This window comes from Panthera uncia (genome assembly GCF_023721935.1).
Source record: "Panthera uncia isolate 11264 chromosome C1 unlocalized genomic scaffold, Puncia_PCG_1.0 HiC_scaffold_4, whole genome shotgun sequence".
In the NCBI taxonomy this organism is placed as follows: Eukaryota; Metazoa; Chordata; class Mammalia; order Carnivora; family Felidae; genus Panthera; species Panthera uncia.
In genome coordinates, this window is record NW_026057585.1 from 50,853,195 (window position 1) to 50,863,353 (window position 10,159).

The window sequence follows — 10,159 nt, forward strand, 5'->3', positions numbered from 1 at the left end:
CTTTGTAAAGAGAGCTTTCCTACTATTCTTCCTTTCTAATCTTTAAAAAAAATTTTTTTTAACATTTATTTTTGAGAGACAGAGAGAGATAGAGCACAAGCAGGGGAGGAGCAGAGACAGAGGGAGACACAGAAGCCAAAGCAGGCTCCAGACTCTGTGCTGTGAGCACAGAGCTCGACGCGGGACCCAAACTCACGGACCACGAGATCATGACCTGAGCCGAAGTCAGCCGCTTAAACAACTGCGCCAGCCAGGCACCCCCCCCCCCTTCTAATCTTATACTCTAATAAACTTCTGCCTGCTGCTCATTTTGTGCCCACCTCTTCATTCTTCGAAGCGGTGAGATAATGAATCCCGGTTATTGAGGTAAAAAAAAATCCTGCAACACGTTGACAAATACTCGTGGCAAATACAAAGTATAACAGTTCTCCAGAAACTCCTTCCCTAGAGGGAAGACAACCTTAGCTTGACTACAGCAAGGCCTCCAGTGTCTGATGAGTCCTCTTTAGCATATGAAAGTCCTTCTGGAGGACTCCCTTTTGCCTTTGCCTTCCCCAACTCCAACTCCAACTCCAACTCCATGGCATAGAATCGGTCAGTGCAGCTCTTTCCGCCCACAGGTCCTATCCCCCTGCTTTAATAAAATAACCTTTTTGCACCAAAGACGTCTCAAGGATTCTTTCTTGTCTGTCAGTTCCGTCCCCTACCCCCCCCCCCCCCCCAAACCCCAACAAATGCAACTTAGCTCTGACACTATCTACCTGAAGACGGCATCAGATCCCACAGTTTAAGGGCTCAGTCCCATAAGACAACCCTTACTTCAGACATCAGTCACAAGCCTAGGCTGTCATATGCATATCTGACCTACCAGCTCTAAATTGGAGTTCCCATCACCCCCTCCTTGGGTTCAATAATTTGGTAGAATGGCTCACGGAACTTAGGGGAACATTTACTTACGTTTGCTGACCTACTAAAAAGGCGTACAACCCAGAATCGGCCAGATGGAGGAGATGCATAGGACAAGTATAGAGCGAGGGGTGCAGGGCTTCTATGCCCTCTCTGGGCTCACCCCTCAACCCAGCACCTTGATGTATTCACTAACCTCGCAGCTCTTCAAATCTCAATGTTCAAGAGTTACTATAGGGTTTTAACCTCCACGCCGCTTTACCTGTGGTGGACAGGTGGGGCTGAAAGTTTCAATCTTCTAATCACCTGTTTTTCTGGTCACCGGGCCCATCCTGATGCTCTCTAGGGTCTCCACCTGAAATCATCTTATTAGCATCAACTTGCTGGGACTTTGGAGTGGTGGCGGTTTGGAGCTGACAGCTTGAGACATCTTTGGTGCAAAAAGCTGATTTTATTAAAGCACGGGTGGGGGGCAGGGACCTGTGGGCTGAAAGAGCTGTAGTGGGGTTGGGAAGACTGATTATATACTATGGAGTTGGGGGATGTAAAGGAAAAAAGGAGGCCTCCAAAAGGACTTTGAGTCTCTGCTAAAGAGAACTCGTAAGATGCCTGGGGCCTTGCTATTGTCAAGCTAAGGTTGTTTTCCTCTAGTAAGGTATTAACATTAAGACAGTGGGGAGTTCCCTGAGAAATGTTATACTTTGTATTTGCCTCAAGTATTTGTCAATGGTCTGCAGGGTATAAAGAAATTTAACTATACCTAACATTTCCTTTTTGTCTTTGTTCCCCACATCACTATGGGTGGGCGGTGATGTTGGAGCTCCAGGTAACTGAATCTGTAGGTTTCTGGAGATTAAGCTGTTGATAAAATTGCCTTTTTCTTGTAATTCACTAAGACATTTGTAACCTGATGGAGACTCAGGTCCTGCATGGCTGTGATCTCTATCAGTTAACCATTTGTTTTCTTTCCTTTCCTTTGTTCTTGGGCAGCCAGGAGTGCCTGAGGAATATCACACATACCCCACCTGGAGGGGGGGGGGGTTGTTAGCTGGTGCTTTGCCCTAAACTTGCCTTATGCTCCCTCATCAGTATCTTCAGTTCTGTTCCACTTAGCCACTGAGATGTGTGTGTGTACTTGAAATCTACAAATTTTATTTAGTTCTTTCTAAAACTTACCTTATTATTTTTTTATATCCTTGTTTTCTTTTCCTATTTTTATTTCCTCTGTTATTTCCTTTAACCTTTACATGTGACTATCGTACATTTCAATCAGCTCATGCCAATATATGAAGTCTTTGGGGAGGGAGTCTAAGTCTTTCATTATTGTGTCTGCTGTCTGTTGCTTTTTCCTTGTGCGTTTTGTGGACTTTTTAAACTTGTGGACTATATTTCCTTCAATGACATCTGGGAGAATCCCAGATACCTATGATGGGCACGTTGATTGCAACAACGTGAATATTGACTTCCAGGCAACCTCATTTATAGCTCCTTCCTCTGCTCACTTACTTCCTACTCCTTGCTCAGGCTTTAGTTGTTACTATTACTATTTAATTCTTAGACCCTCAGAAAATTCCTCACTCTGGTAAGTGCAATAATGCATTAAAACTGGGTCTACTGTGCTGGTCTGACTCACCATCTAATTATATTTTATACGGAGGGCCCTTTAGAGTAACTAGTGGGCCCTATTGGCAGAAATTAAAATCCAAGTCTTTCTTTGGTTAGTGAATTTTTCAGGTTTTTAAGAGTTTGGGTTGTCTGAAGCTCTAAAATATTTTTCATACATCCTCCAGCAGGATAACACAAATGATTACCCATGTCCAATCATTCCAGACTTTATTTTTCTACTGAAAGAAATGGAGGTCAGAGGAAGCAAATGCCTTGTCCAAGCTACTTCTGCAACTGAGAGACAAACAAACAAAAAGGTTTAATACTGATCACTGGAACCAAAAAACTTTTCAGCTTTACCCAATGGTCTGTGGATGAGACTCAGAAAAAACCGAAACTGGCAAAGTAAGAGCTCAGCTAGCCACAGACTGCTTGGCCTGTATACAAGTAATCCAGGATGTCCAGCAAAGACGCCTTCACTCATTGGAAGTATAAACCATAGTTATTTCCAACTGGGGTCTGATCAGCACTCACAAGGTGGAGTCATGAGAAACCGGAAGGAAGAAAATTTTGCTGATTGATCAGATCCTTTTTGAGTCCTAGTCATGTTATAGTCTGTGGGGAGGAAGTCATGGAGATTTTTCAAGATTTCATGGGAATGATCCAAATCTAAATGCCTTACTCAAGACTCAAGAAAGTATATACATTTGCATTCCCGGATTAACAACAACTGGGTAGTAGTATTCTAGGGGAGACTTTGCAAAAGTCTTGCTTCCCCCAAAATGCCCACATCAGGAGCTTGGGGTTCAAAAGATCCGTGTTTTCTAGGCTCTGAGCCAGCTGACATCACTTTGGACCCTAGACTAAGAAGTAAGGAAGATCTATCCTAAACTCCTGTCCTAGAGGCCTGACTCACCTTTTTGGTGGTGAAGACAGCAAATTAGGGATACCTATAAGAGCAACATGTACAGATCTTTCTGAAATCAGTGTATAGATTTTTGTAAATAACAGTTGCTATGTTCCCAGTGTCTAGTATAAAGCTTGACATATCAGAGGCTCGCAAATTAAAACTTGTTGACTTTTTTTTTTTTTTTTAAATGATTGGACCCTGTTTTTGAGCTTTAGTGGCAATATTGCTTTGTGCCACTGGATGGTGCTATTAAACCACTCTCACATGCACACTCTCAAACCGATTTTGATGTTTTCCAGCCTTCAAGCAGAAAGTATCTTTCATTTCTCCGCTTTCAAACCATCTCAGTTTGGACATCACGTGGCCTTTTTCCCCCTTGAAAATAGCTGGAAACATTTCTGACTCTTTTTTTTTTTTTTAACGTTTTTATTTATTTTTGAGACAGAGAGAGACAGAGCATGAACAGGGGAGGGTCAGAGAGAGGGAGACACAGAATCTGAAACAGGCTCCAGACTCTGAGCTGTCAGCACAGAGCCCGACGCGGGGCTCGAACTCACGGACCGCGAGATCATGACCTGAGCCGAAGTCGGCCGCTTAACGGACTGAGCCACCCAGGTGCCCCTCATTCTTTTTTTTTAAAGACTTTATTTTTTAGAGCAGCTTTAGCTTCACAGCAAAATTAAGAGGAAGATACAGATTTCCCATATACTGCCTGCTGTCATACATGCACATCCTCCCACCCCATTATCAACATCACCCACCAGAATGGCATGTTTGTTATAATAGATGAATCCGCACATCCTTATCATGCAAAGTCCACAGTTTACACGAGGATTCATTCCTGGTATTGTGCATTCTATGGGTTTGGTCAAATGTACAGTGATATGTATCCATTCTTAGAGTATCATACACAGTATTTTCACTGCCCCCAAATCCTCTGCATTCTGCCTATTCATCTCTCCCTCTGATTCTTTCTTGAAAACAGTGATTGTTCCAGTAGCACTTCTACTAAAATTGGATCCCACAGCTCAGACATCCAGGAGACAGACACATCTGTGGAACATTTTGTTGTTTTTGTCAGGAGTGGCATTGTCGACTAGTTAATAGAAAGAAAGGAAACCAGGAATTCAAGTACCCACTGTCCTCTTGTTTATCAATGACCTAAGGATTCTTCAGAGATGCCTCCAGCTGCAAAGAAGGGGTGTGCGTGTGTGTGTGTGTGCACCCATGCACTTGTGCACACATTTGGTGGTTGGAGGATGTGCAAAAGAGGTATGAGAGCAGGACTATCTCTTCCCACATTATTGACCAGACTAGCTCCATGTCGGGGATAGAGGTAGGAAATACATGCTTTTGTCTTGTTTGTTTGTTTGTTTCTAAGAATATTACTCTCTGTTAAAAGAAGGCTCAATTATCTCAATGGCCCTTCTAGTCCTAACATGCTATGTTCTAAGTTCTTCAGTTTTCTTGGTTGAATATTTCACCTTGGTCTATCCAAGAAGACCAAGAGCATGTGGAGGATTAGCTTGAAGCAGTGCCATGCAGGTCTGAATTTATCCTTAGAGACCTTCTTTCATTGCTACCTCCTTACTGTCACCTGAGCTCTGGCTGCCTGGCTCAAACAAGCTACCACTCAGGACGTGTTTGGAAAAGGTGTGGAGAGGCACAGAGCTTTTCCCAACTTCTTATAGTGAGCTTGAGGAAGTACATAGGTAGAAACTGAAGGCCAACGCTCTCAAACAAGAACACATCAACCCATGGCAGACTGAGCAAGAGGTGGGAACAAAGTGTGCAGAAAGAAGAGGGTCACAGAGGTGGGCAGGTGAGATGGCAATGTGAACCAGTTCCACAAGTGAGTTTTGAGTGTCTGCTCTGTGCTGGGCTCTAAGGATACAGAAATGAATGCAAGGAGATGTCAGGAGATTGGAGGCAGATACATAAATGTAGAGCTATCAGGCCATATTTAAGTGCTTTGAGAGTGGATGGAACAGGGGACTAGGGCAATTCAGAGAAAGAGCAAATCTAGAGGAGTTGATGCCCAAACTGAATCTCCATTGCCCCAGGCATCATTGCTACAATTATTCTTGATTAAAAGGTTTTCATTGGAGGTTGTTTTTTTTTTTTAATCAGACTTCTTTATATCTTTGATGGTTGACTTCATACAAGTATATAGTATTAATAGCTACTCTTCATTAAGTTCTAAGCATAGTTCTAAAGCCCTTTACGTATAATTCCACATTTAATCTTCACAGCAATCCTGTAAGATAGGCAGGTATTAAGACCCTTATGGTGAAAAGTTTTTGTGGAAAATTTCAAGCCCATAGAAAAGTTTTCTGACATCAGGAGTACACTGAAGCGAATTTCAGATATCATGTCATTTCTGAACATAGCTCAGTATGTTAATCTAGAAGATAAAGATACTTCAAAAAACATAACCACAAGTCGGCTTCTAGTTAAGATGCAGGAACAGGAACTCGATTTACCCTCCTGCCTGACATAACATGAAGGAAGGAAGGAAGGAAGGGAGAGAGGAAGAGAGAAAAAGGCAAAATATACGAAATGATATTTTTCAAGACATGTACATCAGGCAGTGAAGGACAATCAGATGATTTGCCCCTTCCTCTCCCCTCCTCTCCCCTTCCCTCAGCATATTGCCTCCAGAGAGAGTTCAGGTGAAGCACAGAGAAGGAGGAACACAAAGAAACAGTGAGCAGGCTTTTTGCAGAAGTAATTTGACTGTAAAGTTCAAATGGAAATGCAAATGACTTAGAACACTCAAAACAACTTTGAAAAAGAAGAGCTAGTTTGAAGGAGCAGTACCATGTGATTTCAACACTTATGACAAAGTAACAGTAATGAAAAAAGTATCATATTGGCATCAGGATATGCAAATAGATCATTGGATCAGAATGGAGGGTCCAGAAACAGACCACATATTTATGACACCTGTTTTCTGATGAAGGTACAAATGAAATCAATAGAGACAGGACAATCTTTTCAACAAATAGCACTGGAACAATTAAATATCTATATGCAAAAAAATGAAGTTGTACAATATACAAAAAATAACTCAAAATGGATCGCAGATCTAAATTTAAAATCTAAAACTACACTACTCCTAAACCTCCAAAATGTAGGAAACTTATAAGACCTCGAATTAGCCAAAAATTTCATAGACGTGACATCAAAAACACAATCCACAAAATTAAAAATGGACAATTTGGACTTCATCACATTTTAAAACATGCACCCTTTAAAAATTTCTGTTAAGAAAGTGAAAAGACAAACTGCAGCCTAACAGAAAATGCTTGCAGATCATATATCTGATAGATGTGAGTTTATTTATATGTAATGATTGATCATATATATACACACACTTATACGTATTTGAGACACTTGATTGTATGTATGTATGTATGTATGGAAGATAATAACCATTAGGTAATGCAAATTAAAACCACAGTGTGTTTGGGCGGCTGGGTGGCTCAGTTGGCTGAGTGGCCGACTCTTGATCTTGACTCAGGTTATGGTCTCCTGCTTTGTGAGTTTGAATCTTGCATGGGACTTTGCACTGATGGTGTGGAGCCCGCTTGGGATTCTCTCCCTCTCTGCCCCTCCTGCATGTATTATCTCTCTCTCTTTCAAAGTAAATAAACAAACTTAAGAAAGAAATAAAACCACAGTGTGATATCACTTCCAATATTTATGTATTTATTTAGAGAGTGAGAGAGAGAATCTTAAGTAGGCTCCACACCCAGCACAGAGCCTGACATGGGGCTCCATCACTCGACCTGACTATGAGATCATGACCTGAGCCAAAATCAAGAGTTGGAGGCTTATGCTTAACCGACTGAGCCACCCAGGTGCCCCTACCGTTTCCAATCCATTATACTGGCTAAAAGTAGAAAAACTAGACAACACTAAATGTTGGTGGTGATATAGAGCTTTAACTAGTGTGAAACCAGGAGGCAGTTCTCTAAACACATTTCCAATTGCCTTGCTTTGCCAATACTACCCAAGCATTTTGGCTAAAGACATGTACCTAATTAAGGAAACAAAGTCTGAGGCAAATGCAATAAAATGAGGCCTAAGAATGTAGTCATTTGCCTTCTGAGTTGAGGACATTGAACACTTAGGGACCTTAAAAGATTTGAGAGCCTTGAGGGTCATAATGCACACAGAGGTCCAGTGGTCTCCAAAATACGGACAACGAATTAGGGGTTTACTAATTAAGTCACCTTGAGATGCTTCATGAAAGAAGGTAGAAAGGGAGGTCTCTAAACTGGAATATGCATCAGTAGGACACATTTTCTTTGCTGGACTGACAGTCTCCCATCATGAGTTGAAGTATGTTGTTGCAACTCAACTATCTACTGAGAATAGGAGGGAAATTACAGTAGGAGTGATAGTTGTTGCATTGTGGTGAAATATGTTGTCCATCTAGTGAGCATGACCTAGCAGTGTGAGAAAAAAACTCAAGCAGTTTTTCTAAACAAGCAGGACAATAAGTGAAGTATTAAAAAAAATAACAACCAAAAAACACATTAAATTATGCTCCTGCTTTTGATCGATAACATAACACTACAAACTAGGGTGGTAAACAATGAGTATTTTAAGTTGCAATTTTAAGTCAGAGAAACAAACATTCGAGATTCAAATTATGGAACGGAGAATGGGAAATTTTTAATCATTTTGGACCTAGCCCCTGTGCCCTGGTGACCTTCCGCTTCCTCCTTGGTCAAAACTGTGGGGTTGTCTTTAACAGTCTCTTTAGCCATCTGGTGCCTTAATTTTCTCATCTGCAAAATAAAGACAAATATTATTGTACTCAAAGAGCATAATAGGGGCCTAATATATGTTCCTTAAGTGAATGAAAGGATTGGTTTCTCCAACTCTTAAGTGCTATCATGGGTCACACCAGTGACCTTAATCTTCCAGGGACTCTAAACCCTAGAGAAGGATGTAAACTATTTCCTGACTCCAACTGTAAAAACTTCCTCATTTCAGTAGAAATGACACCCTTAGCAACAAGCCAATACCATAAAGTGTGCATGTCCTAATACCAATATATTTTTCAAAATTTCAGTGCTTTTTCTTTTGTTTTAAGTTGGAAAGAATCTCAGCAGCCTTTGGGCTGCTACAGCTCTTTTACATATAAGCTCAGTGAAGCCCCAGAGAATGGAATGACTTACTTACATTTACCTAGCAGAGACAGTGGGCCTGTTGAGCTTTCTTCCAGCCAAGAGCAAGAATTAATACGATTGCCCACATTCAATTAAATCCCAGTATAAATAAAAGAATCTAATGCTACACTAAATCTATTCTTGGTACCAGGTGGCAGATGTGAATGTGTTGTAAAAATTGACTGAACGGGTGGCAGGGGCCGTTTTGATCAAGTATGACTGTCCCGACAGTTTTAATCCTTCATCTCTTGAATCACCCTAAAGTGCTAAAAATTCAACAGGGAGGGTGCATCAAAGAGGGAAGATGTGGAAGGTTTTAGTCCTGGAGGTAGGGCATTCGTAATAAAACACAGGATGACTTCAACTTCCAAAGAAATTACAAGTGGGAGCAATGAGGATTGGGGTGGCTTAAAAAACTGCTCAGTGCAAACCTCTGCCTATCAGAAGACCCATCCAAACAAAGCCAGTTCCAGGGAGGCCTAGAGTAGGGAGGGGAGAGTTGCTGACAAATAAGATAGGTCATAGTCCAGTGGAACAAAAAAGCTGATTTCAGAATATGGAACTTGAAAACAAGTAAAGAGAGAAAGAAAGGAAGATACTCACCTAGGGGTGCTGATGTTGTCATAGAAGTAATATACCTACTGCTTGGAAATATATACCATCTCAAGCAACTATCCGGAGCTTCACTTCCTGTAAGCATACAGGAAGTCTTGCCCCACGTTTTACCTGCCTACTGGGTCTACCATTATATTAAACTGATAAGAACAGATACTACACTTGATCTTAGCCAAAAGGCCGAGAAGCGATGGGTCTACTATTATAAATGTGCTTAGGAGGTTAGAGCTGGCCATTCCTAGCCATACCCAATATTGCCACATACTATCCTCAAGAACAGTCATAATTCAGACTCACAGAACTTTAGAGTGAGAGGGACCCTAGAATAGGACTTCTATCCTTGGCACTATTGACGTGTTGGGTCCAATAACGCTATGGGGGACTATCCTGTGCCCTAGAGGATGTTTTAGCGGCTTCCTCAGCCGCTATTCACTAGTTGCCGGTAAGCAGCTCCCCAGTGGCGAGAAACAAATATGTTCGTCAGACATTGTCAGATGTTCCCTGGGTGGCAGAATCACCTCAGCTGAGAACTACTACCCTAGACAACTGTATCCAGCTTTCTCACATCTCACACCCATAGAAAATGAAAATATTTGAGTAGGACAATGAGTAAATGAGATGGGATCTGGAAATAGCTAAATAAACCTTGGTGAAAAAAATGTATTATGCTTTATAAATTTACAGGAAACATAAAATACAAAATAGTTAGGGAATGTTAAATATTAAATGTTTAGAAGATTCTGAATAAAATTCAAAAATTTAAATGAGAAATTTGAACATACTTTTACTGACATAGCTTTTTACCAACAAATTATGCTCAATGTGGCTATATGCAGCTCTGTTCAAGCCATTTTAATGATGACCACTTCACATCCTTGGCAATCTCTATCGGTAAGAAACTTCATTTGTGCAAGTAGATGATAAAAATGTTAAAACCATT

At 41.1% G+C, this 10,159-nt stretch overlaps 1 pseudogene; it reads right to left on the reverse strand.

Moving 5' to 3' along the window:
* Nucleotides 1–9,208: 9,208 nt before the first annotated feature.
* Nucleotides 9,209–9,411, reverse strand: LOC125913855 (uncharacterized; annotated as a pseudogene).
* Nucleotides 9,412–10,159: the final 748 nt, after the last annotated feature.